Below are 27,847 nucleotides of genomic sequence, written 5' to 3'. Positions count from 1 at the left end.
GGATCATGGACATATGAATCTAATTAATACAATAATGGAAATACCGACTGTTGTGCAAAACTGGGAAATAACTAATCTTAAATCAGTTTATTTGGCCTCTTATTAAATATAACAATCCTTATGAAAATCATAGTGCCCTATTTTCAGACACAACTGTCAGTTTATGCATTTATTATATCCTGAAATAATGGGTATTACAGCCCCACTCACTGTTCATGTAAATTACAATAAATATTTTTATTACTACAAAAAAATTACATTGACTCATATGTAGAATTCTTTTAGAAATACTAGGTCATAAAGAAAAAAATTTCTCCTAAAGAGTCCTTAAAAACAACTTTTCCTAACCCCTCCATTTACAAAATGAGGAAATAGAAGACCAGTCTAAAAGATAAAAGATTCACTTAAGGTTTCATAGAAAGAAGTAGAAGAACTGAGACTAGAGGGTGCATTTCCTGACCCGGATTGAGGGATGTGCCTGATCATTGGCAGGAGAAGAAACAGCTGCTAGGAGCAAATGTGGGACCCCTGTCTCCTCTCCTTGGGAGCTTTGCTATTGGACCCTGGTTCTCTCTTCTCCTCTGCTGATTGGTACTGGGTTGTTGCTGTTATGTCCTGTAGTCTGTTTTGCAGAGCTAATGTTCAGCTAGAATGCCCAAGTACAGATGATATAATGTACCAGGCCTCTACCCTCCTGACTTACCTACCCCTCTCTCCCAGGAAACCATCAGTCTCCCCACAATTCGGCAGGTAAGGGGTTAATGCTGGCCCTGCAGGGTCCCCCAGGCCTTGCTCTTGCATTGCTGCCAGCTGGCATCTCTCAGGCATCTGTTCTGGTTGGCCGATGCCTGGGCTGCAGCAGTTATTAAATATTTTTACTGTCTCTCTTGCCCTTTTGGGAACCTGTTGGACTGAAACACTAATCCATTTTTAGGGCCTGATAAGAGTGTTGGCAGCATCAGATAGCAAGGTTGTGGGAGGCTACCACATCACACTGTCTTAGTAATATACATTATTTTTCATATGATTCTGTTGGCTAGTTCAACTGAGGTTTATATTTTATGCTGGGTCTTTTTTGTTTGTTTTTGTTTTTGTTTTTCCCGTGTTTGGGGAAAGATCTGTGATTTACCAGAGTAAAGGAGTTTTGCAAATTTTAAAGTGCACACTAGAGGGCAGTAGCCCCATATCTAGATACCTGATAATTACTCCTTTGTATTTCTCTGCCTTTCCTTTTGGTGTAGGGGAGGGGAAGAAGAGTCTCCTCCACAAAATGCAATGCCATTTATGTTTGAAGTATTTTATGAAAACAGATCATTTGCTTGGCAGCACTCTGCCTATCATTCCTTATAGTTTCTCTTCCATCCTTCTTCCAATGACATCTCAGTGGAAGTCAGCTTTAACAGCAGAGTTATTATTAACATTTCATAGCTTTTTCTCTTTTAAAGAAAAGGCAAAGGGGAGAGAAGAAATATATATTCCTAATTTGGGGTTAAAGTTTTGCCTATCTTTGTTTATTTGTATTCTGTGAATAAAGTCATGAATTAAGACTGTGGGAGAAGAAAGGTGCACTGAGGTATTCCTGTGGTTTATATGTGTAGAGGCAAAAACCATCTATATGAGACTTCAGAGCTGCCTTCCCTTGCCTATGATCACTAAAGAGAGTCATGTTTCAACCCACTTGGTTTTCCCTTTCCTTCCCCCTCTTAAGTAAGAGAGAGTCCTGCTTGCTTGAAGCAAGGCTAAGCTGATCTATATTATAAAAGTGTGGGGCTGGAAGTGAGTGGATGGAGAGACAGTAAGACCACCAGACAAAGTGTCTGCAGGGTGTTCTGGAGTATCAAAAAGAAAGTAGAAAAGTTCCAGTGCAAAGAAAAAACGTAGTGGATTTCAAGAGGAAAGGAAGAGACATTAAGAAGTGTGTCAGTCGGTTATTCACTGACCTGCCTGTGATGGACTCTGAGGAACCGAAATAAAGGATTTGATTTATTTTTAATTACTTTTGGTTTTGGACTGTTTCTTTGAAAGGAATGACTCTCAGAAACTAGCTTATGTGAACTTGTAGGTATTTGTTATTTTAATTTGTGAGAACTATAGAAGTTGTTTTCCTTTATATTTGTAAAAAAAAAAAAAATAGTTTGTTAGCTATGTTTTCTCTTAGGCACAGGTAGAAGATAAGATGCTCTTCTTCAGATATTCCACCATCCACCTAACCACAGGCCTGGGTGGGAGGAAGGACATCTGGACATTGTAGCAGCCTGTTCTTCTGCCACACCAAGACAGAGACCCCCTCTGTTTTCTCTTGGTGTTGCTAATGTTTACTGAACATTTACAATATATGACATGATGTGTTAAGTGCTTTGCATAGATTATGTTGCTCAATCCCCACAAAAATCTCATGTCATATGTACAGTTATGATCCCAATATACAGAGAGGAAATTGAGGACTACAGGCTGCCTAAAATGACACAATGAGAATGTAGTGGGCTGAAATCTGAACCCATGTTTGTCTGACTCCACAGTTTTAGCTCATCTACATGCCTCCCAAGGAAGAAGGGATGCTGACAGAATGCCGTCAGGACGTCATCCCCCTCTCCTGACCAGCCCTAACAGGCTCAGTGCTGTCTCACACACCCTGGACTGAATGTGGTTTCCTTAACTAGTTTCTTCAGAGGACAGAGATAATACCCTGACTGCCCTGGGATAGCCTGGGCCATCAGGCACAAATTCACTGATGGTGTTTTCATTTCCCTGATTTTGTAAAACATTGTCACTGGAGAGTAATTAAAACCCCTGATGGGTTTATGTTGGGGCCTCCAGACTTGGCTGTGGAGTTATTTGTGCCTAGAGACAGGGTGGATTAGCATTAAATGCTGAGAGGAATGCATCTGCCACTTCAATGCAGTTAGAGGCATCTGTCAAAGATGCATTTGGAACACGGAGACCTAATCTAATAGCCAGAAATGCCACAGGCGTTCTTCAGCTAGACTTAAGGTGGAGAGGAAAAGAGTTAGCAGAGAGAGAGGTGGACCCCTCAACTTGTCATCAGTAGATTGTTTCGGGGGTAGAGGAGTAATCCCTTCTGCACCGTCTCCCTCGAGCCCCTGAAGTAATGGTCCTTGAGCCACAGTTGAGGACAAAACCTTCCCTATTGGCCTAAGCCCGCAGAAGGGCCTATGTGCCCCTACTGTTACTAGCAGCGATGTTTGTTCACATTTATTGTTTATAATGTGTCTGACATTGATGCAAGGGCCTGAACTGTGTCATCACCTTTTACCGACAGATGGCCAGCCCCTCTTTCCAGCCTGCCGCCTCCCCACTCCTCTTCCCACTATCAATTACTGCACTATTTCTTTCTCTCAGGGAAGGGGTAAGGCATTAATTATTTCTAAGACTGGCATTCACATAAGTTCAAGAAGAAGTAAACATTGCCAGGTACAAAGGCAGGAAAGGATTAGGAGAACTATGAAGTATAGTGTCAATTAGACTTCTATTCAGAAAAATCATTTGTTAGTTAGATTTTATTCTGTGTTTACAGATGTCAGTATAATATATTTCATTTTAAATAATAATAGTAATGACAACCCAAATGTCAACCACCCCTTTGTCCTTTGGTCTCAGTGTCTGTTTCTATTTACTCTGTTTTCATCCCATTGCAACCCACATATGGAACTCAGTGAAGAATCTTGATCACAAAAAAATTGGTGAGCAATATGGATTTTAGTAAGTGACAAAGACATGGAAGACAAGATTTATATCACATATAAATCCCCTCTTCCTCTCCCCTCCAAATCCTCCTCTTTATTTTTTCCTTATTTTTATTCTCTTACAAAAAGTCACTTGGAACAAATAAATTAAAATACTTATAACATATATAAATGTCATATCTACAATAGGCAAATAAAAGTTTTGTTGTATTCTCCACAATAATATACTAATAAAGTTTTCAGAAGCACACTCACCCTACCTACATCCCACCCTCTAGGAAAAAGATCAGTTCTTTTGTCTACAGTTTTTAAGAATGGATTCTCTAAGACTGACTCAGGAGCTATGACATTTCAATCAACAAGCTTAAAAAAATTATATATATATATATATATATATATATATATATATATACACACAAAAGATATGATGTAGGACAGAAACTCCAACTAATTCTTACAGGTTTTCATTTTTTATAATTTATGAATAAAGAGTGTTCTGTCTCTATTCAAATATTCATGGCAAATAAAATGCAGAACACTAAGTACAATATATACACTTTCCTGTCCTAAGAGAAAATATAGGTATATTTAATATATGGTGACCATGCCACGTATGTTCTTAAAGCCAACAAAACCCTGATTTTCTATACCTTGAAGGTGATGCAGAAGAAGGCAGATAAATACCAAAACCATTTATGATAAAATTTGGCTAATTTAGCTGATCACATACATCCTGCTAGTTTGGCTCATAATATACTAGTTTGGGCAGTGATGAATATCCAAGTATATGTGTTTCACTAAAAATTTATCTTCAAGGTAAAACCTAAAGAGCTTTGCCAATACTTTCATTTAAATATTCATATTTAATGATTTATCCATCAAGTGGAAATATTAACAAGTTATTTCCAACCAGAAAAAAAGGGTGATTTTTTTTTCCCCTACCCTTTACTTAGTGCCTTATAACCACTGTTCACTTTTTGAAGACCACATAGAAAGGCAGAAAAGGATATAAAATGTTTAAAGGGTCATCATCAAAATAGCTAAGTGGATTTTAAATTTATGTTTTGTACTTTCTGTAGTATATATCTGGGTCCTGTACTAATTAATTACTTTTTACTAGATCCCTATAATCTTAGAAAGGTGAATATTAAAATAAAAAAACTAGCTTTTATATTTTAAAATATGCCCCCACACATACCTACTTCCTAAGCAGAAAATCAATCAGGTTGTTTTAGGCACTGATGTAATTATTTCCTAAAAAAAACAATTCCTATTAGCCCTTCCAACCTTTTAGGACCAGTACCAAATTTAAGGGATTTATTCACTCTGAGGTTTCATGGAAGGTGGGAATACAGAAAAATGTCAGTACAAGAGCAACGAAATATAAGAAGCAGCACCTAAAGATGAAGGAAAGACAGCTCTGCAGCTCTGACATCCTACCAGGTGGGAAATCATGTTCATGTGTTTCCATGGACAAAAAAAGCTTAAGTTCTCCAAAAGTTTTTGGTATCTTTAGTCTTCAAAAGCCAATTAAATTTAAATTTAGAGGAGGAAGCATTAAAAAATTGTGGGTGATAATCACTGAAGTATGAGACCAACTTTCTGGGTGGCAAGTTGCAGCTCTCCAGAAGTACAAAACACATCAGGAAGTGAGCAACCAGCATCTCAGTCAACATGCACGATCAGGAAATCCTATGACAGTCACAAGGAAGTGTGATTCAGGGATTTAAATTAACTTCCTCGTGGTAGAAGATACTGTTTCATGATGGAAGCAGAGTCTGCCCACTGCTGATTGAGACAGACACATATCACTACTGCTGAGGTACCGCTTTATGACAATTTAGAAAACCAAATTTAATTCCAGAAACTATAAATCTGAGATATGAATTTGACGATACAGTACAAATAGCAATTAGTTGAGTGGTACCTGCCTGCAGCAATCTTTTATTATTTTTCTTTTAAGGCTACAGAAAATCTATACATAAACAAGGCAATTGATTCTAATAATAAAAATATCCCACTATTAACAGCCAAGTTCTCCAGTCAGATTCCATGGTGAGTATAGTTTGTATCACATTCTATTCCACAAGTGTACTTTCTTGTGAGTCTGCAGGGTTAGGATCGATTCTTTATGGAAATATCAGCTTCTCACAAATGGCCTCCTTTATTGGTAAATACTGAGATATTTCATTAGGTTCCATGAAGAGGGAAGGTGAAACATGCATTAAATTAACAATTTTGCTCTGTCGTGATATATATTCTTGTAACATATAGGTCTTACTGGCCTTATGGTAAAGTCTCATGCCATTCATCCTGATAAGCACCCCATCAATTCTCAAGAAAAACCATAATAGCAGGAAAAAGCTAGAAGACATTACTCTAATTTTATACTCAGGTTTGAAACTCCTTGATCATGAAGTTCATCCTCAAACAGGGGAACTTATTCAAAAAAACTTATTCTGTTTTCTGGCTTTCAGTTTCTCTGCGTCTATATGATCTGTTGTAGGTACAACCTTTAACTTAAGTGATTCTCCAAGGAATGTTCCCTTATAGTCTGTTGTACAAGTCCAGTCGTATGGTTTAATAACATCTTTGGAGTGTTCACCTGCCATCCTGCTTTCCCTCCACTCTTCAGCACAGGCTACTTTGAGCTTTCCTTGGTAGTTGTTTACACATCTCAAGGCATCTGCAGCACTGAACTCAATCCCAAAGCCAGAGGCATGTTGGATTCTTAGAGCATTGTTTCCAAACGTCATTACAGGGAGAGATGGCATTTGCAATTCATCAGCTCACTTCTCCACATCTGCTGACTTCATGATGTGGGTCTTGGTGGCCGTCAACTTCCAGGGCCCAAAGGAGCAGTCCTGGTGGCTGCTCTGGAAGCCATGGATCATCAGCCGAGACGGGGCCTGCAGAAGCAACGCAGAACAGGCTGGAAAGGAAGCGGCAGCAGCAGGAACCAGTTTCTCAGCCTCTCTCGGGCCCCTAAATCCTCTTCTTTTTAAGCACACTGTCCTCTGGAAATGCTCCTCAGTCCCAGGTCTGAGGTTTTTCTCTCTACGTTCTACACCCTTCTCCCAGGCAGTGCCCTTGTTCACTTATTTGTCTCTATTTCCTTTTCCTTTTTTGGAGGGATGCAAATTCTTCCCCTAATCTTATGTGTCATGGTTTAGAAACCATCTTTGGTTACTAAACATGTCCTTCAGACCTTATGCTTCCACCCCAAGTGGCTTATCAAACTATTTCTTTCAAAAAAAATATATTTCGTTATAGAAGAAGGCCTAATTATAAAGGCAGAATTCTAAAAGGAGGGACCAATTACAGAATCTTGAATCTAAATAGTCTGATATAACTCATCCCAGTTCAGGCATCTTATGTTTAACAATACTTGAAAGGGCTGATGAGCACAGGAATTTGTGAAAATGACAAAAAGAGTGTTGAGAATGACTGACTCCATACTCTGTAGTGAGTACCACACAAAATTTATTAGAAACTCAATATATCACCAAAACTATACATAAATTATACACTGTGATTTCTATTATGTGTCCTTACCTCCCTTTATGGAAACAGAGATATCTTTAACCAGTACGAATAGGACAGTCCTAGTTCTGTCTAGATTCTTCTGTGTGCCCCATATTATTTTTGTACTTAGTTTTGATTCATAGTTAGATGTGGGAAACTTAAAACCATATCACATTCAAACACATTTTCTACTTGTGGCCCCTAATGGCTTTAATCTAGACAAAATATCCAATTTACAACCAAAGGTGTACATGAAACCCTAATTCACATTTGTGCTGATTGCTCCTCCCACCAACACACACCCAGAGCCCTCAAGTTACCTTTGCACAATGCAATCCAGATTCTCAGGTTTCACCACAGTGTTCCAGAATTCAGGTACATTAAGATCATGTCTCTGTTAGACCTTGTTGGCTAAAAATGTTTCCAATGAATCAAAAGAATGTAACTCAAGTATCCATGGGGTGAAACCATATCAGGGCTGGCTGTGGATTCCTGGTTTAAAATTTCTGTGAAATTTAACTGAGTGGCTCTTTTATAAACAAAATACAGGTTTACACTCTTGAAAGTCTGCCTTCAAATGAATTAAATCTTGATTGGAATGGCATCAGGCATCATGCATTGTAATACTTTCCATTAAGTAAATGGCTTTTAGTTGTTCAATAAAATATTCAAGATTCTCACTGAGATTTAAGTTTCTCTGGGCTCTCAGTGCTTATGATTCTGGGCAATTGCCTAAGATAGCAATAAAACACTTTGCAGGGAAGTCCAAGGAGCCATCTGGAAATAAGAATTACTAACATCCATGTGAGGAAGAATTCTGGTTTCAAAGTAGGATTTAGAAAAAAAAAAAAAAAGGAAAAAAATATGCAGAGCCCCTTTGAGGAGCTGATAGAGAATGCAGGGGTATTGGCCTGCCCCACCTCGATGGTTGCTAATGTGCTCACAGACGTAGGGGACTGGTGCTTTGATGGGTTGAGCCCTCTACCACAGGATTTGCCCTTGGGAAGACTGTTGCTGCAAAGGAGAAGCTAGGCCTCCCTATAATTGTGCCTAAGAACCTCCTCCCGAATGCCTCTTTGTTGCTCAGATGTGGCCCTCTCTCTCTAGCTAAGCCAACTTGGCAGGTGAAATCACTGCCCTCCCCCCTACATGGGATCAGACACCCAGGGGAGTGAATCTCCCTGGCAATGTGGAATATGACTCCCGGGGAGGAATGTAGACCTGGCATCGTGGGATGGAGAACATCTTGACCAAAAGGGGGAAATTAAAGGAAATGAAATAAGCTTCAGTGGCAGAGAGATTCCAAAAGGAGCCGAGAGGTCATTCTGGTGGGCACTCTTACGCATAATATGGACAACCCTTTTTAGGTTCTAATGAATTGGGGTAGCTGGCAGTAGATACCTGAAACTATCAAACTACAACCCAGAACCCATGAATCTTGAAGACGATTGTAGAAAAATGTAGCTTATGAGGGGTGACAATGGGATTGGGAGAGTCATAAGGACCACACTCCCCTTTGTCTAGTTTATGGATGGATGAGTAGAAAAATGGGGGAAGGAAACACAAACAAACAGACAAAGGCACCCAGTGTTCTTTTTTACTTTAATTGCTCTTTTTCACTTTAATTATTATTCTTGTTATTTTTGTGTGTGTGGTAATGAAGGTGTCAGGGATTGATTTTGGTGATGAATATACAACTATGTAATGGTACTGTGAACAATCGAATGTACGATTTGTTTTGTATGACTGCGTGGTATGTGAATATATCTCAATAAAATGAATATATATTAAAAAAAGTAGGATTTAGGTTAGTAGAAATATATTGAGGAAAACTTTGGTAATTTAAACAACCAGAATTTAATATGCTTTTCCAGACAGGTTTCATGTTGAGGGTGAAAATTCAGTTTGAGCATTCTTACTGTGTGAATTACTAAAATTTTATCAATCTCTGCAAGTGCTGTCCCCATAAAATATTACAAAAGGAGTTGTGGATGAAGATTTTGGTAAGGAAAAAGCACTGACAATTCTTTCCCAATATCATCATAAAACACATCTTTTCCCTTCCCTTCTCCCCAGCTGAGTTATCTCAACAGAAAAATGATTTCAAAAAATCCTCTGAGTAGTGAGCAGTCCTCAACTTTTATTTTCCTTTTCTAATGTGGTAAGGAGGTAGGCTGAAATTAAGGAAATAAGTATTTATAAAATGGCAGGTCAGACTTGAAAGGATTGCTAGCTGCCTTTAGATTGTAAGAGATTGAAAGAGATAAAAGTATTATCATAGATGCCATTTATTTTCTTCTTTGTACTTTTTCTGTATTTTTCAAATTACCTAACATAAGCATTCATGGTTTTTAGAATAGAGAAAGAAAAAAACTTTTAGAAATCTTAGTTTTTATCTGTATATATTGTATATATGCATGGGGATACTGGAGAATACTCACCAACATGATAAAAATGTTAATCTTGAAGCTGTTCTCTCTTTTTAATGCAATTTTATTGAAATATATTCACATACCATACAATTATCCAAAGTTTACAGCAATTGTTCACAATATCATCATATAGTTGTGCATCCATCACCACAATCAATTTTTGAACATTTTCATTACTCCAAAAAATAAAAAGAATAAAAATAAAAGTAAAAAAGAACACCCAAAACATCCCATACCCCTTCTCCCCCACTATTATTCATTTACTTTTTGTCCCCATTTTTCTACTGATTTGTCCATATACTGGGTAAAGGGAGTGCAAGTCATAAGGTTTTCACAATCACATGGTCACACCATATAAGCTATATAGCTATATGATCGTCTTTAAGAATCAAGGATACTGGATTGCAGTGCAACAGTTCCAGATATTTCCTTCCAGCTAGTCTACTAAACTAAAAACTAAAAGGGGATATCTGTATAATGCATAAGAATTACCTCCAGAATGACCTCTTGACTCTATTTGAAATCTCTCAGTTACTGAAACTTTATTTTGTTTCATTTCTCTTCCCCCTTTTGGTCAAGGTGGCTTTCTCAATCCTATGAAGCCAGATCCAGACTCATCCCCAGGAGTCATGTCCCACGTTGCCAGGGAGAGTCACACCCCTGGGAGTCAGGTCCCACATAGAGGTGAGAGCAGTGAGTTTACCTGCCGAGTTGGCTTAGAGAGAGAGGCCACATCTGAGCAACAAAAGAGGTTCTCTGGGGGTGATTCTTAGGCATAAATATAAGTAGGCTTAGCCTCTCCTTTGCAGCAACAAGCTTCATAAGGGCAAGCCCCAAGATCGAGGGCTTGGCCTATTAAACGGGTAGTCCCCAGTGCTTGCGAGAATATCAGGAATTCTCCAGCTGGGGAAGTTTAAGATTTCCACATTTTTCCACAGTCCTTCAAGGGGGCTTTGCAAATACTTTTTATTATCTGCCCAGATTACTCTGGGATGTATCGGGGCTTCACACTAACCTGTACAAACTAACCAGATCTCACTCCCTATTCAAGGTTCCTTGTAATTATGGTGTTTGAATAAACTAAACATACAAGCTAAATTATATAGTATACTACAGAAAATATAGATTTTGCACCAAAGAGATTTCTTTTCCTTTGGTCCCACACAGAAGTCAAAGTTTTAAAACACAGTTAATATCATCCTCTACCTTTTAGTCTGATTTACCCCAATTTCAACCAAGTCCATTTTGTTCATATCTCCAATTGAAGTCTGATTTCTTTTTCAGCCTCTTTAACAGTTGCTGCATGGGGCAATGCCAAACTCACAGCTGCCAAATTCTGGCTCCAAGTCCCAGATGCCGCACAGACACCTGAAGCTCCAGGAACCGACCAGGTCACACACAGACAGCTCAGCAAATCAGAATTTAAAAATAACTGTTGTAATTCATGAATAGTTTTGACTGCTGTAAGAGCTTACAGTCTGGAGACCTTTACATAAGCCTTCCCCTGATAACCCATGCTTCCAGATTCAATTCTCAGAGCTTGTACATTACTGTTATTCCCTATGAGTTAGGGGTTATAATGTTTGTCTTTTCATTTCTGGCTTATTTCACTCAACCTACTGTCCTCAACTTCCATTCACCTAGTTGCATATCTCACAACTTCATTCCTTCTTGCTGCCGCTCAGTATTCCATTGTATGCATACACCACAGTTCACATTAGGTTTATCAGTCAATGCACCCTTAGGCCACCTCCATCCATTGCAAACTGAATACTGCCGCCACAAACACCAGTGTGCAAATGTCCACGTGTCCCCGCTTTCAATTCCTCCAAGTATACAACCAATAACAGGGTTGCAGGACCATATGGCAACCCCATACTTAGCTTCCTGTGGAACCACCACCCTGCCCTCCAGATGGGCTGCACCATTCTACTTCCCACCAACAGTGAATGGGTACATCCCTCTCTCCACATTTTCTCCAACACTTGTATCCCTCTTTTTATTTTTTAAACAGTTTTATTCAAACACCATACAATCCATCCTAAGTAAACAATCAATGATTCCTGGTATAATCACATAGTTACACATTTACCACCATAATCTATATGAGGACATTTTCATTTCTTCCTCAATGAAAGAGGAAGAGAAGAAAAAAAATGAATAAAAAAAGATAGAATAAAATAAAAAAATACAATGAAAAGAGGATACAAGAACAACTGCAATGTACAGTGTACTTGCATAATAAATAAGAATTTTTCTATAAACACAATCTGTATAATAAAAAATTGAAGTTAATATTTTTAAAAGCCACACCCATATCAGTAAAGTAGATATTAGTATTATAAATCTGTTCTTGTTCCACTTCAACATTTTAGGCATAATAACTGGTAACTCCTTCCTATGTTTGGAATTGAGTTTGATGAGGTTTAGAAATTGCCTCAGAAAGAAGCCTGGTCTCCCCTGCAGAAACCAGCAAATATCCCTGTTGCTCTCTGCTTTCCATTTGCTTCTTCCTTAATACTTCAGAGGACCTACCAGGCCTGAGTCTGATGTACCACCACCACCAATAATAATAATTATTATTATTATATTTGTTTAATTTCTAATACTTTCAAACTACTTTCCTGATCATTCTTATCTGAGCCTCTGAATAACTGAAGAGTAGATAGCAGGACAGGTGTTTTAGTGTCCTGGCTGCTAAAACAAATACCATACAATGGGTTGACTTAACAATAGGAATTTATTAGCTCACGGTTTCAGAGGCTAATCGGTATCTTCTGGCAATCTTTGGGGTTCCTTGGCTTTTCCATCAAAGGCAGTGCACATGGTGGCATCTTCTTTCTCTTCTGGATTCCACTGACTTCCAGCTTCTGTCCACTCCTGTGACTTCACTGTCTGTGGTCTTCTCTATAAGGCCTCCAGTAATAGGATTAAGACCCATCCTGATTCAGTTGGGCCACACCTTAATTGTGGCCCAACTTCATCAAAAGATCCTATTTACAGTTGGTTCACACCTACAGGAATGGATTAAGATTAAGAGCATGTTTTTCTGGGGTACATAACTCCAAGCCACCATAACAGGCATGACTATTCCTTCCCCATACTGCAGTCAAAGTGAGATTTAAAACAGAGAGGATCGTGTTAGTCTTCTGCTAACGGTGAAGATACCAGGTGAGGATCATTGGGGGCTATTTTGGAGGCTGGCTCCACATCTTCTACCACACTTCTAACTATTATTCCTGGTTAATTGTTTACTTGCTCATTGTTTGTTTCTTCCCATTCATTTACTCTGTATCCTCTGAATCCATCCCAATGCCTAACACATTTTTTATCTTCAAAAGGTCATTCATATTTATTCTTTAAAAAAAATTTTTTTTATTGAAGCAGTTATAGGTTTATAGAAAAATCATGCGGAAAATATAGCATTCTCATACCCTCCCCACACACATAGTTTTCCCTATTATTAGTATGTTGCATTAGTGTGGTACCTTTTTTACAATTGATGAACAATAGTATTATAATTATACTATTAACTGTAATCCAAAGTTTACACAGGGGATTCACTCTATCTGTTGTATAGTTCTATGGTTTTTCTTTATAAATTTTTATTCTAGTAACCTACATACACCCTAAAATGTCCCATTTTAACCACTTTCAAGTGTACAACTCAGTGATGTTAATTACATTTACAACATTGTGCTACCATCAATCTCCAACCATTACCAAAACTTTTCTATCATTCCCAAAATGCTCTGTACCAATTAAGCAGCCTAACACATTTTTGTTGCTCAATAAATATTTACTGAATGAATAAATCAGTCAATTGTTTAAAATAGGAGGTATAAATTGGGTGAGTATTGATGGTAAATGTTGATTTCATCCAAGAAACATTAACTGAATAACTAATTGGATGGGTGTAATGAAAGTTGATTTCCTCTTTATTTAATGAAACATTTTCATTTATTTCAGTCAGGAAACTTGTAATGTACAATTTTTGTTTTCTCATAATTGATTTCCTTGATTCTCTTTTTAAAGTTATACTGTTCATTACAGATTTGTTAATTGTATCTCTTTCTATAGGGTCATTTTATATAATTAAATTTCTCATTCTATTCAGGAAAATAATTTTTAATGCAGAAATAATTAAAATCAAAATTTATTACAACCATATTGAATAAACGGTAGTTAGAAAAGAATTAAAGTAAAAGTAAGATAACATGTTTACTTGTATGCTTTCCCCGCTAGATGGTAAATTTAGGTAAGCTACAAGTGTGTGGGCTCTTTATCCTTGCACTGAAGTGTGGCCCATGGACCAGTAGCATCCACATCACCTGAGAGCTTGTTGGAGATGCCATTCCTGGGCACCACCCCAAACCTAGTGAATCAAAATTGTGCATTTTAACAATTCTCAGGTGATCCATATACACATTACAGTTTGAGACACACTCCTCTTTAGTGTTTAACCCATGTCTCTGCATATAAGGAAGCTTTTTGAACTTCAGAAAAATGGAGGTTTTGTTTTTCCTGAGTTAAATTCAGGAATAAAAGAAAAGGTAGTATCTTATAACCTCTGATTGAGAAGATGTTTTTATACATGTTAAGTGTTAACCAGGTAACATCACCATCCTTCTTGGGATTTTCCTACTGTGGCCGCTGTACTTGCCTGGTGTAGTTCCTCTCAAATCCAGAAAGCTGAGCTCTGATTTAGGCTTAATGTTGCCCGACAGCTTTTCTTCTTCACATTAGCAAAAGGTAAAGAACCGGTTGCTTCCATTTCCAAAAAACAAGGTTTGAAATTGGGGTCAAAGTCATTAAAATGAAATGACCCTAACTGTAGTGGTTTTCCCTATTGGTTTTTGAAAACTGTTTTCGTATTTGTTTCTTTTACAAAGACACTTTGGTTTTTCAGGTAGGCTATGGGAGGGATAAATTTTAGTGTTGTTTCTAAATTTCACATTAAAAACAGAAGTTCTATACTTTCTGATTTCAATAAAATGGGAATTGCTTATCATTCTTGTTTCTTTTTTCTTGCTTTTCTTTTTAGACTTTTCAATTGTTCTAGGAAATTTCACAAAAACAGAGCAATATGATTACTAAGGCATGAGTGTATGAAGAAATATTATTTCATGCCTGCGCTTTTCCTTTGTTTTAATCAGAACAGTTGTCAGTTTACAGAAAAATCATGCAGAAAGTACAGAGTTCTCATAACCCGCCTCACACTCACACAGTTGTCCCTCTTACTAACATTTTGCATTAGTGTTGTACCTTTGTTACAGTTGATGAAACAGTGCTATTATAATTATGCTATTAACTATAGTCCATAGTTTACAATAGGGTTCACTCTTTATATTGTACAGATCTATGGTGGGTTCTTTTTTTCTGGTAACAACCTAAAATTTCCCATTTTTTCCACTTTCAAATATACAATTCAGTGGTGTTAATTACATTCATAAAGTTGTGCCTCCATTGCCACTATCCAGTACCAAAACTTTTCCATTACCCCAAATAGAAACTCTGTTTCAATTAAACATTAACTCCCTATTCCCCATGTGCTTTTCCTTTTCCATAAAAATTTAGCTTTAGAAAATTAGAGCAGTATAATTTTCTAGAGCTGTTTATAAATAATGTCAACCCAAGAAAGTGTAGGATATTAAAAATATTTAAGAAAGTATCATTAGAACTATACTGACACTCCTAGAGAGGTGAAATAATTAGCATTCAAGTCAACTCTCTCTCTCCTCACGTTCTCAAAATCTGGGCAAATTACCTTACATTTAAGAGCAAGTCCTCAAGTCCTCACATATATACTAACTTACCCAGTGTGGTTTCCATTCAACCACATTTTTGGGCTAGACCTTGGGACTGAAAAGAGGGGAGCATAGTATGTGAAGGAACCACCTAGTTTGGCCAGGGAGCTCTGTTAATAATTAAGTTAGTTTTTGGCTGCAGAAAAATTTAAGATGTAAGCAGGATGCTTTCCTAATTCTAAAATAAACATGTATTTCTTCAGAAATACAAATATTTGTAACAACTAGAGGGCTTGTAGGTTATCAGGCTTCCTTGTCTCTTAATCCTCAGTTCTTCCCAGAGTGACACTTAAATTGTTTTTTCCAGTGACACTAATGCACGCTCTTAGTCTTGTCTCATTTACTATTTCATCACCATTTGAAAATCTGCTTCCTGGCATGACTCTGAATTTGCATTTCTTTCATTCCTATGTATTTCCCTCTCAGGATACACTGTTCTCTCTGCTACTGAAATTCAGCTTTATAAGACAAACTACTAGATATACTATAATATAATATATATACTACATGGTAGGTTTGCATGCATGCATGTGAATGTGGGTTTTTCTGGGAAGACAAATACATATAAAATACAGAAGTATCTAGGTACCATTTGAATTTTTGCAGAACATTTATAAGCATTGTTGAGCATGCTAGTGAGTCAAACTACAGAAGATAAGGAAACAAGGTACCTTTGAAATAAAGATGTAGAAATATCTTTTGGTCATTCTGTTTGATACATGGAGTTGGCTTGGTGTGCTAATGGTTGTGATGTCATTCTGTTTTTTGTTGTTGTTTGGTTGGCTGGTTTTTTGTGTGTTTTTTTTTTTTTTGTTTGTTTGTTTGTTTTGTAGAAGTAAGGAGAAGCCCGAGACAAAATGACGCTGAGAAATCACTTTGGGGCATCGAGTGGCTACTCTTTGTCAGGATTGCCCTGCAGTAGAGTAAGAATGGAACTATGAACTTCTAGCCTGACTTCAAGGTGAATTTTTTAAGAGGGTGGGGCCTGGTGATACGTGCAGTATGCAGGATGATCCTCTGCCATAGTTTAACCAAAGAGCATGGCAAACAATATTCAGTAGTTCCTAGAGCCAGCATGCTTGAAGGCTAGTGGACATTAGTGTGTTGTAAGAATGTAGGCCTATGCTTGATTTTGAGTTTGACCCCCGATTTGTTACATACAAAATTTAACTGAGTCATACATGTAAGGATAGAGCCAAGTTCCTTCAAGTTAAATTTTGATTTGAAAACAATTGATGAGATCTGATCTATTCCTTTCTATATTCCCTTGCTCTAACGGACAAAAAATGCTCAGTAAATGGTGCACGTTTTCCCAAAGTGTAGCCAGCGTGCCATGGACTGTAGACATGATCATGTAAGGTGGTACACCCACACAGCACCAAATAAGACTGTATCACATGACAGGGAGAGAATTCCCTTTTTAGTTCTCTTTCAGACCTTCTGTTTGCATCAAGAGAAAAGCCTCATTTGGATGCAAGAAGGTCTTAAAACCTCTCTAACTCTCAACTCCCTCTTTACCCTCATAGGGCAGGCCCAAGTTCAGAGCTTTAGGTAAGTAATAGTATTTAGGCAGAATTTAATTTATTTTTACAATTGCCTTCTGCTTTATGGCAACTGATGATTATTTTCCATTAATAATGGTATTACAAAATTTCAATTTTAAATAAATATTCTAAAGTATAAATGTATACATTTAAAAATAAATATTAAGTATATTATAATACTGAAAGTACATATCTATGGCAAAATCTGTAAAGGTGATTCATGGAAGACTGCCTTGATAAACACTTGTATAGAAAAAAACAGTCTTTGAAATAAGATAGATTTCAAATTCACATCTCCATCCAGGCACTTAGTAGCTTTGTGACTTTGGGGAAATTAAACTCTCTGGGTTTTAGTTGTCTTTATCTCAAAATAGCAATTAGAGTGACGCCATGTGGTTTAGTTTCCTAGGCTGCTTAAAGCAGATACCATGAAATGGGTTGGCTTTAAACAATGGGAATTTATTAGCTTACAGTTTAAGGTTGTGAGGATGTCCAAATCAAGGTATCATCAAGGTGATACTTTCCTCCTGAAGACCAGCTACAGGTGATCCTTGGCTCCTCTGCCACGTGGCAAGACACATGGCGGCCTCTACTGGTCTCTTCCTTCTTTTTAGAGGTTTCATTGCTTTCAGCTTCTTGCTTCCGTGGCTTTCTCTCTCTGTGTGTATTCATTCTGTTTCTAAAGGACTCTAGTAATAGGATTAAGTACCATCCTGAATGAGGTGAGTCATACCTTAACTGAAGTAGCCACATCAAAAGATTCTACTTACATTGGGTTCACACCCACAGGAATGGATTAGCTTTAAGAACATGATATTCTGGGGTACATACAGTTCCAAACCACCACACCATGCATCTAAAGTGCATAGAATAGTGTTTTACAAAATGAATGTACTCAAAATGCAGCTCCTCCTCAGCTAACTAAATTCTTCATAAACTTACTCAGTTATACTTAATTCTTTAAAAAATTTGATTCGCCTACCCACACAGTGCAGTATCAATAATTAGAAGTCATCTGGCCTCCACCTCCTTATAATTGATTTGCTACCTTTTTCCTTCTTGTTTGATTTGTAAAGTACTTAGGTTTCACTATTCATCTTCTGATATTTAAGCTATATAAAATCTTAAGTCTGTAAATCTGTGAGTATGAAGGCTGAAGTTATATCCTGTTCATATTTTTCCACTTGATATTCACAAAACATTTCTGGAATTGCAGGGCCATCTGGGTGTTCTGAGATAGCCAACTCAATAGTATACCTTTCCCATTTGCATCATCATTAGCCCATCCACATTGGGTTGTTGAAGACATGTGGATTGCATCACAATTTACATGCCATATGCTTCAATCCTATTTTTTAAATTCTATTTGTGGAATGAAGGTTTTATAGAAAACAGTTCACTACAGAGTTGTGAATGTACTTAGGAAAATCCATGTCATACATCATGACAGCTCTTTCCCTATCACTGCCACATGCACTCGTGTCCTTATTGGAAGTACCTTCTTTAGCATCTGGCCATAAACATCCCTTTTGGATATTATCATTCATGAAAACAACTGCTTGTACACCTGTATATATTTCAATGATGGCACATTGGATTAAAAACGCATGCCCGTTACAGTGTCATATGCTCAAATAAATCTACCAGTGTCCATTTAATATAATGCAATAAGCTAACTTTTCCAGCAAACTCAGAAATTGCCAGCCAAGCCCCTTGTAGACCCTAGAGTCTGTTAATTCTACATATGGCTAATTCTCTGAAGGAAAATGTTTGAATATATTTTTTTAAGTGGGCTAGCTAACAGAAAATTCAATTCATATGCTAAAGTGTGTCAGGCAGCTGAGTTCCAGCATTCAGTTCATCATTATCTTGAATTGTATGTTTAATCAAATTCCTTCATTTAATCTGAATATTGTGCTCAAAATCTAGCATCCTGCTTTAAGGAAAAGCCTCACCTTTTATTTCTTTTGGTTAGTCCCCAGTTTTGTGAAATCTGATGAAGACAGCCAGTGAAGTGAATCTAATTTGGGTGGCTGAATACTGAGATGGAATCAGTATTTTAAAGCTTTCATTGAAATAGCTTTGTCCAAGAAGACGTTTTCACCATCCTTTTGCATCTGTTCCAGTGTTATTTCCATTTTGCTTTGCTTAAATTAAAAATGGATGTTATTAAAAAGAAAATTTGGTTTTAGAAATATATATATAGGATCAAATCAGTGGGTTGGGCTGAAATCTGTGTTATTTGACAGACTTTGCATGCCTGCCAGGGGATGGGAGAGCTGTTTGGTTTACCCTTTTGATACAAAGCCAGCACATATAATGGAGTTTATTTGTTCAGAGCTGGGCATCAGGTGTAATAGAATTATGCATTGTGTTTATATGACCCTGGCTTTTATATTCCTGTAGTTGCTCATTCATTCATTTTTCAGATATAAATTAAAAGTGGAGATTGCAGATTAGATGTGCCAGGTCTCATGGGGGTTATATGAAATGTAGTTTCTCTTGCTCTTAGAACTTATTGGATCATGACAGAAATACAAATGAGCTGTAGGAGAATACTCAACCCTTACAAGATTTCATTTCCATCAAGACATTGGTAGTTGGTTTTGCTTGCAGATGAGGCCTATAAACTTATTTTTCCCTTTTTCTTGTTATTTGCCATTACTTTTTGATTCAATACATGAGTTAGTAATGCAAAGGATTTTAAACAATATTATCAAGTTATGTGTATATTCTTTTGATTGTGAAGATGACTAATGCTAGGTAGATTCTCCTACTTAGTGAAACCAACATCACTTTAGGGTCTACTTTGTACCAGCGAGTTCCTGGGCACTTTACAAGGAGAAATGATCCAAACATCCCAACCTTTTGCTGTCTTTTTTTTTTTTTTTTTTTCAGAGTGAGTGGAGATCATTTAATTCCTCTGGATGTTATTAGATTACTTTTGCAACATAATTCAAACTTGACTTTCTAAATTAGCTTTGTACAACCAAACTTAGTAATAATCTGAACAATTTTTGTTCTATACAAATGGCAATTTCATATGGCTCAACCTAATGCTATAGTTTATTGAGCACCAACTAGATACATAACGAATACATTTAGTACATGAAAAAATATATAAGCTCTAACAATAAAAAGAGACAGTACTTTTGGGGACTGACATACATATGTTAGGAATTCGGGGATTTCCTAGCAGTGATAAGAGGATATAGGGACAAGAGCAGCAAAACTGAATTTGGGATTTATAATTTAAACATTTTCTAATCTTCATCTTAAAAAAACCTCAGTCTATAGTAAGGATCACCAACTTTATTTTAAAGGATGCAAATATTGAAAAGAATTTATAATGCAGCTTCTCATAAAATATTTTCTTATTTGTTGATGGAGACAAAGCTTGTTGGCAGATTAACTCTACAAACCAGGAGAATATGAGAATCAAAGTCCAGGTAAATTAGCAAAATTTTTGGAAGAGCACTAAGGCCAGTCCTGCTGGAACTTCTGACTCGCCAAAGTGAGCATTACAGCCCAGCAGGGCCAAACATGGAGAGTTCAGGGTCCCAATGAGACTCTTTCTTGGTCCAAATCACATGCACACTCAACAACCATTGAAAATCTGGTTGAGAGCTGTGTGGAGATGAATGATAACAATTCTCTCAGGTGAAATTTGCTTACCTGCTCCTCCTTTTAATAACTTTTCAGGACCTGAAGGAGAATGGAATCACCATAAAAATCTCTAAAGCAGAGGGTTACACTTACCTACCCTTCACTCCTGAGTCAGTACATAATTGAGAAAATGGGATTTTATTTGCCTATTATTTTGTAAAAGGTCAATTAAAGGTAAAAATGAAGGCCATAGTCTTCTGACTTTACTCCATTATTTTGATAGAGAATCTAGAATATCTGTTCAGAATTATGGATTATCGTTGCAATACATTTTAGACTCTATGATTTCCATTAAATGGTGCACAAAGAGCATCCCATATCTAGAGACTATCACAATTATCATTGAGAACATTGAATTTACCTAATTAGGCCAATGCCAACATTGAATGGTCTCACTTTTAAGTTGCTTAAGAAGGTTCTTAAGCCCTATGCAAGTGTTTACAACTCTCTCTTCAAAGATTGCTGAATTTGGAGTTGGGGTAAAAGTTACCCTTTTCAAGTACTCGGGAATCCAAGAAAATAGCTGAATGCTGATACTGAACTGTGACTTCTGAATTAGGAAATGGACTTCCTTCTTGCAAGATGCTTTAGATGATCTTCCTCTTATTTGCCTCCCATTTCCATTATGTCTTCAACATGGCTGCCAACTCAACCACCAGTGTCAAATATGACAGACACAGGACTCTCAGGCCAGAATAGAAGCCATAATTTCCTTGAGCCCATAAGATGGGCCTTCTCTACACTTTCAAACACACTGTTCATGGCTTTCTGCAATTAACAATGCTGTCTCTCTCTCATGTCTACCTCCCCTAAAAACTGTCAGCATTTCAAGGCAGGAGTCCTTTCATTGTGTCTCTCCAGAGCGTATCAGATTTCTTGGCTCAGTCTCATTCATTCATTCAATCTCTGAATCATTTATTCCTTCCAAATTGGAGCCTCTTAATAAATGTTCATTGAATAAATGGATGAATGAATATGCTTGTTTTAGAGCTAGCTCATGAAACCCAAGGTCAAATTTCAAGACATTTATGTGAAAAACTCCTACCCATTCCACAGCAGGGTAAACATGTGAGAGGAATAACAGTCATTACCATTTTGAAACTATGCAGTAGTTCTCACTGTTCTTTAGATCAAGTCTCAAACTCTTCACATAATCTACAAGGCTGCATTTTTCCCCACTCTCCCCTTCATCTCCATGTTCCAGCCCTACCAGCCTTCTTATAGTAATTCAGCATCTCTGCTCCTTCCCTACAGGGCCTTTTCACAAGTTATTCCTGTGACCTGAGCAACTCACTCCTCCATTCTTCACCTAGTTAATTTCCATACATCCTTTGGATCTTAGCTTACATATTACTTCTTTAAAGAAGTTTTCCTTGTTCACCCCACTCCCAGTCTAGGTCAGCTCTATCTCTTATATGCTCACATTGCCTTATTCTGTTGGCCAGAGTAAGTTACATGGCAAAATCTGGAATCATAGTGGGAAGGCACTGCAAAGTTGTCTACAAACACTGCATGTTTACAGGGAACGATGAAAAACTAGGGTCATCTTTGCATTCTATGACAATGTGATAGTAAGAGCAATTGAAGGCAACAATGGTGTGTCTCTTTTTATTCACCATTATATCCCTTGTACCTGGGAAGAGGCTTTACGGATAGTGGGAGATAAATAAATATTTCTTAAATGAAGGAAGGACTGAATATGAAAAGGTATTAAATTCGTGCTGTTGTCTCAAGAATCTAGAGAAATGTTCACTTTTAAGGAGGTTCCTACCATAAGAAATGTAAGAGGTTAGATATTTGGATATTTGAAGAACAAGGTACATGCAAGCTTTTTTCTTGTTCTTCAAATATCCGAATTCTCCCAAATAACAGCTATTTGCAATTCAGGGTTAGCTCTTATTCCCCATGTGATACATTTCCTTTCTATCATTGGTGCCAGTAGTAAAAGGTGTTTGAAAAATAATTTCAAATGAAAAGGGTTAAATCTAAAATGTATTTAAAAAGGCAAAAATCTCAATATTTTAGATATTAGGGAAAATTAGAGTAATTTTCATTAGTTTGGACAAAGGTATGTGCAAGCTTTCTCACATGCCATAGGCTTTCACATTACAAGTTCTGAAGAGCCACCAGGAAGCCGATGGTGCTTTCAAATAGTTGTGTTCCTGACAACTGGGAAAATAAGCCAAGTACTTTGAAGCCTGGTTAGTTCTAAGACTAATAAACTCCCACAAATCCTCTTATTTTAAAAAAATATATAGTTGGAGGATTTACATTCCTGGTTTCAAAAACATACTAAAAAGCTATAATAATGAAAAATGTAGTGTACTTGCCTAAGGACATACAGGCCAATCCAAAAATGAAATTAAGGGAACACTTACATTTATGATGTATTCATAAAGAATAAAATACTTAGGAATAAGTTTTAAAAAAAGGAGTGCAAGACTTATATACTAAAAACTATAAAACATCTAAAGCATCATTGAAAGGATTTAAAGAAGACCTAAATAAATGGAAACACATCCCATGTTCATGGATTGGAAGAATTGAGAATCCAGAAATAAGCTCGTGGATTAATGGTCAGTTGATTTCCAACAAGGGTGCCATGGTCATTGATCATTCAAGGGTGAAAGAGTAATCTTTTTGAAAAATTGTGGTGGGACTGGAAAGCCACATGCAAAAGAATGAAGTTGGACCCTTACCTCACACCATATAAAAAATTTAACTCAAAATGGCTCATAGACCTAAATTTAGAACTAAAAACCATAAATTCTTAGAAGAAAACAGGAGAAAATCTTCATAAATTATGAACCTTAAAATATTATGCCTCATCATGGATGATGAACATCGATGAATCTTGAAAACATTATGCTAAGTGAGAGAAGCCAGACTCAAAACACCATATATTGTTTAGTTCCATTTATATTAAATGTCCAGAATAGGCACATTCATAGTGACACAAAATAGGTTGCCAAGGGTTGAAGGTAGGAATGAATGGGGAGTGACTGCTAATGAATGTAGGTTTCTTTTGGGGTAGATGAAAATGTTCTAAAATTAACTAATGAGGACAGTAATACAACTCTGTGAATATACTAAAAACCATGGAATTGTACATTTTAAAAGGGTGAATTTTTGATACATGAATTATATCTCAATAAAGCTTATAAAACGATATTTTTAAAAGTTTGACTTGTAGAATGACATGATAGAAAGCTGTATTTTGGAGAAAAATAGCTGGGCTAGGGTATGAAGAGAATTTGGAGTTGAGTCATATTGGCAAGTTATAGTTACCAAAATAAAAGAAGACAAGGCCTGGAAGATGGTGCTGGCAATAAATGTGGAAGTGGAAGAGCAAGTGGAGAAGAAAGGGCTAAAAGACTGGAAGAGCAGATGAAAGAGGAGGGAACTGAAAATACTCTGAAGTTTTTAGACTGGAAACTGATGAGTCCATTTACAGAAATTTGTAAGCTGAAATTTGTGGAGAGTGACAAGTTCCATTTTAGACATTACTTTACAGTGATGGAAAGACTTAGTGAAAGTGCCTGGTAGTCACATAAAAAATATCAACTGGAGCACAAGTGAAGACCATGGCTGGAGATGCCGATTTAAGGACATTTGTTTGAAGGGAGTTAGCACTCTCATGGAAATTGTGCAAAACAACCAAGGATGTCTGGGAGAGAGAAGTTGAATTGTCAAGACACCCAAGAACTCACTCCTTGTGTGTCCTTGTAGGAAATCCCACCATAACAGTACATCCTATGGCACTTCATGGATTCAAAGGCCAGGAAGATGGGCTTTCCCCAGTCTTTCACCTCCTAGTCACTATTCAATCCACACCTTCCTTCTTCACCCCTTAGCTTGGTATGATGCCAGGTTAATTGCCTCCTCTGCCATTAGGTATATGAGACATTATATTACCTAATTATTTCTCTGTTCCTTCTGGGCAGCTATTGGCAGCATTTTGTACCCAAAAGAGTAATGGAATGGTGCTGTTTCAGCTTCCCAAAGAGCTCCAGAAATAACTGTGGCAGGCACTTGGAATTCATTTAATTTAAACATATTCTCCAACTTTTACTAGATCTATTTTCATACTTCCATTTAATTTTTTCTTCCTTTTTCGTCTCCAGGAGATTGACCATATGCAGGTACTTCCAGGAGCACTTAAAGAATATTTTTTAACTTTCTTGGGTTTCAAAATCCTTGGTCTCTACTGATTATTTCTCCTTTCCATAGATAATTTGATACGGTTTAAAGAAATTTGGAGAATAAATGAATAAAATCTTTGAAAGATAGTCTGAATAGTTAAAACAAGATGACATAAATACTTAGTTTTGGACCCCAAAATATCTCATCCTACAGCAAAGATGTTTTAGAAGCATCGCATGGTGTTTGCATGAGGTAACGAATCTGAAATAGGAATTCCCCACTGATAATGTCAGGGGTGTTGATGCCAAATGGTTACTAAAATGCTGAGGCTGGGTATGAGGCAATCCATGGATGTAATTAATGAGACAGACAAACACCACAGGGGTAATTTCTTTGCTTGAGTTATATTTGCAGTCAGAGAAGATGGGATTTTGTTTGTTCTATGTGTGAGATTTAATCTGAAAATAATTTTCAACTATTTCTTTCCTTAGCAAATTTTAAACATAGACAAACCAAATTATCTACTACATTCCATCTATTTCACAACAGTTAATCACTGGGTCTAAAGCAGTGTGGAAACTTCATAAATGATAAAGTGAAGACCCAGCCATGACAGAACAGACTTCAGTTATCATTTTAGGGAGGGGTCAGCTATGCTAACAACTCAGATTCTCTAATCTCAGCCAAGGCACGGCAAGATAACCTGACTGAAGGGGCATAGTGAAGAGAGTAAAACTCAGAAGCAGAAGTGAGGACTTAGTTCAAAATCTCATTCTGTAGTTCATTAGTAGTGGAGCTTTGGGTAATATACTTCTCAAAAGTTACCGTCACACGTGCTCTGTCAACTTTTCCACCTTCTAGCAATCACTATTCCATCAACACTAATCTAGCTTCTATCCATCGCTACCACTTAATGAAAGTGTTCCTCGCAGGGTCACCAGTAATCACCAAAATCAAAAGACAATCCTTTGTTGTCAACTTTATTGGACTTTTAGCAGCAATCTACACAGGCTGCCACTCTCCTTCTGAAACACTTGTCTCTTTTGGTATCTCTGACCTCACAATCTTCAGTTTTTCTCTTCTTCATTGGACTATCTTTCTTGATCTTCCTTGCTGCATTCTCTTCCCTTCCACAACTTGGAAATATCAGAGCATCTCGGCGATCAGTCCTTGGACTGTTTCTTTCTTTGTACTCTTTCCCTAGGTGACCCCATGTGTTCTTAAGACTTTCAGCATCAACTATAATCTACATTCTGATGAATTCCAAATCCATATCTTTATTTTTTTTATCATCATTTTATTGAGATATATTCACATACCACGCAGTCATACAAAACAAATTGTACTTTCGATTGTTTACAGTACCATTACATAGTTGTACATTCATCACCTAAATCAATCCCTGACACCTTCATTAGCACACACACAAAAATAACAAGAATAATAATTAGAGTGAAAAAGAGCAATTGAAGTAAAAAAGAACACTAGGTACCTTTGTCTGTTTGTTTGCTTCCCCTACTTTTCTACACATCCATCCATAAACTAGACAAAGTGGAGTTTGGTCCTTATGGCATTCCCAATCCCACTGTCACCCCCCATAAGCTACATTTTTATACAACTGTCTTCGAGATTCATGGGTTCTGGGTTGTAGTTTAATAGTTTCAGGTATCCACCACCACCTACCCCAATTCTTTAGAACCTAAAAAAGGTTGTCTAAAGTGTGCGTAAGAGTGCCCACCAGAGTGATCTCTCAGCTCGTTTTGAAATCTCTCTGCCACTGAAGCTTATTTCATTTCCTTTCACATCCCCCTTTTGGTCAAGAAGATGTTCTCCATCCCATGATGCCGGGTCTACATTCCTCCCCGGGAGTCATATTCCACGTTGCCAGGGAGATTCACTTCCCTGGGTGTCTGATCCCACGTAGGGGGGAGGGCAGTGATTTCACCTTTCAAGTTGGCTTAGCCAGAGAGAGAGGGCCACATCTGAGCAACAAAGAGGCATTCAGGAGGAGACTCTTAGGCACAAATACAGGGAGGCCTAGCCTCTCCTTTGCAGCAACCGTCTTCCCAAGGGTAAAACTTATGGTAGAGGGCTCAACCCATCAAACCACCAGTCCCCTATGTCTGTGGTCATGTTAGCAACCATGGAGGTGGGGTAGGCGAATACCCCTGCATTCTCCACAGGCTCCTCAAGGGGGCACTACATCTTTTTTTTTTTTTTTTTTTCCCTTGTTTGTCTTTTTTCTTTTTTTTTTTTTTTTTAACTTTCCCTTCTTTTTTCAAATCAACTGTATGAAAAAAAAAGTTAAAAAGAAAACAAACATACAATAAAAGAACATTTCAAAGAGACCATAGCAAGGGAGTAAGAAAAAGACAACTAACCTAAGATAACTGCTTAACTTCCAACATGTTCCTACTTTACCCCAAGAAAGTTACCTAATACAGCAACATTTCAGTGAACTTGTTCCTACTACATCCATCAGAAATTAACAGACCATAGTCATTTCTGGGCATCCCCAGAACGTTAAATAGCTTATCTGTTCTTCTTGGATTATTGTTCCCCCTTCCTTAATTGCTCTCTACTGCTAGTTCCCCTACATTCTACATTATAAACCATTTGTTTTACATTTTTCAAAGTTCACATTAGTGGTAGCATATAATATTTCTCTTTTTGTGCCTGGCTTATTTCGCTCAGCATTATGTCTTCAAGGTTCATCCATGTTGTCATATGTTTCACCAGATCGTTCCTTCTTACTGCCGCGTAGTATTCCATCGTGTGTATATACCACATTTTATTTATCCACTCATCTGTTGAAGGACATTTGGGTTGTTTCCATCTCTTGGCAATTGTGAATAATGCTGCTATGAACATTGGCGTGCAGATATCTGTTCGTGTCACTGCTTTCCGATCTTCCGGGTATATACCGAGAAGTGCAATCGCTGGATCGAATGGTAGCTCTATATCTAGTTTTCTAAGGAACTGCCAGACTGACTTCCAGAGTGGCTGAACCATTATACAGTCCCACC

The 27,847-nt window shown here is 37.3% G+C and overlaps 1 protein-coding gene and 1 pseudogene across 2 annotated transcripts in view; one reads left to right on the top strand and one right to left on the bottom strand.

The window, feature by feature from the left end:
* Positions 1–27,847, top strand: part of MCC (MCC regulator of WNT signaling pathway) — a 621,876-nt gene that overhangs the window by 249,463 nt on the left and 344,566 nt on the right. The gene's annotated exons all lie outside the window — the stretch shown is intronic.
* Positions 5,783–6,595, bottom strand: LOC119507555 (annotated as a pseudogene).

This window comes from Choloepus didactylus, chromosome 13 (assembly GCF_015220235.1).
Source record: "Choloepus didactylus isolate mChoDid1 chromosome 13, mChoDid1.pri, whole genome shotgun sequence".
Classification (NCBI taxonomy): Eukaryota; Metazoa; Chordata; class Mammalia; order Pilosa; family Megalonychidae; genus Choloepus; species Choloepus didactylus.
This window is presented reverse-complemented; position numbering and strand designations above follow the sequence as displayed.